Source organism: Capricornis sumatraensis, chromosome 18, assembly GCF_032405125.1.
Source record: "Capricornis sumatraensis isolate serow.1 chromosome 18, serow.2, whole genome shotgun sequence".
Lineage (NCBI taxonomy): Eukaryota > Metazoa > Chordata > Mammalia > Artiodactyla > Bovidae > Capricornis > Capricornis sumatraensis.
This window is the reverse complement of record NC_091086.1, coordinates 59147372-59148249: the sequence shown is the minus strand read 5'-3', so window position 1 is coordinate 59148249 and position 878 is coordinate 59147372. Positions and strand designations below refer to the sequence as shown.

General features: G+C 41.8%; 1 non-coding gene across 1 annotated transcript; it reads left to right on the top strand.

Moving 5' to 3' along the window:
• The first annotated feature begins 221 nt into the window (after positions 1 to 221).
• On the top strand, positions 222 to 293 carry TRNAC-GCA (transfer RNA cysteine (anticodon GCA)). Its single transcript has one exon. It is a non-coding gene; the product is annotated as a tRNA-Cys (tRNA).
• The last annotated feature ends 585 nt before the right edge of the window (positions 294 to 878 follow it).

The window sequence follows — 878 nt, the reverse complement described above, 5'->3', positions numbered from 1 at the left end:
TGTCACTTTTTCTCATTTCCTGGAATTGTCATCATGTGATGAAAAGTCCAGACCTACCAAATAGATTGTTTTTGCACAGAGACATCATTAAGTGTTGACTGATTCCCAAATAAAACAGCAGTCAAGGTACATCTTTAGCTGCTCTGGAAATGTGAGAACTGTGTTTCCATTTATTAAGAAAGGCTGTAGTGTAATTCAATGTCTATGGCTTCCACGGGGCTTCCCTGGTGACTCAGTTGGTAAAGAATCTGTCTGCAATACAGGAGACCCAGGTTCAATCCCTGGCTGGGGAATATCCCCTGGAAAAAGAAATGGCAACCCACTCCAGTATTCTTGCCTGGAGAATTCTATGGACAGAGGACTTTGGTGGGCTATATAGTCCATGGGGTCACAATAGTCAGACGTGACTTAGTGAGTAAACCATGGTTTCCATAAGTAATGCAAGAAATACCTTTATCCCCACAATAAGCCCTTGCATCACCCTCTGTGTACATGTATGAAAGCTTCATACAGAATGATAAAGAATTTGAAGAGGAGGCGCTAGTGGAAAATAATCCACCTGCCAATGCAGGAGACACAATCTCTGGGTCAGGAAGACCCCCTGGAGTAGGAAATGGTACTCCACTCCAGTATTTTTGTCTTGAAAATTCCATGGACAGTGGAGCCTGGAAGGCTACAGTCCATGGGGCTGCAAAGAGTTAGATATTACTGAGTGACTGATCACACACACAGATTTTAAAATATAGCTCCTAAATGTGTATAGATAGTGACACCATTCTATTATTTTCAACTCTTCCATGTCTGTTTTTGTAGAAAACAAGTAATATTCTCTTAGCTCCCTTCTCTTCTCTTCTGGAAGTAAACTGCATGTGAGCCCA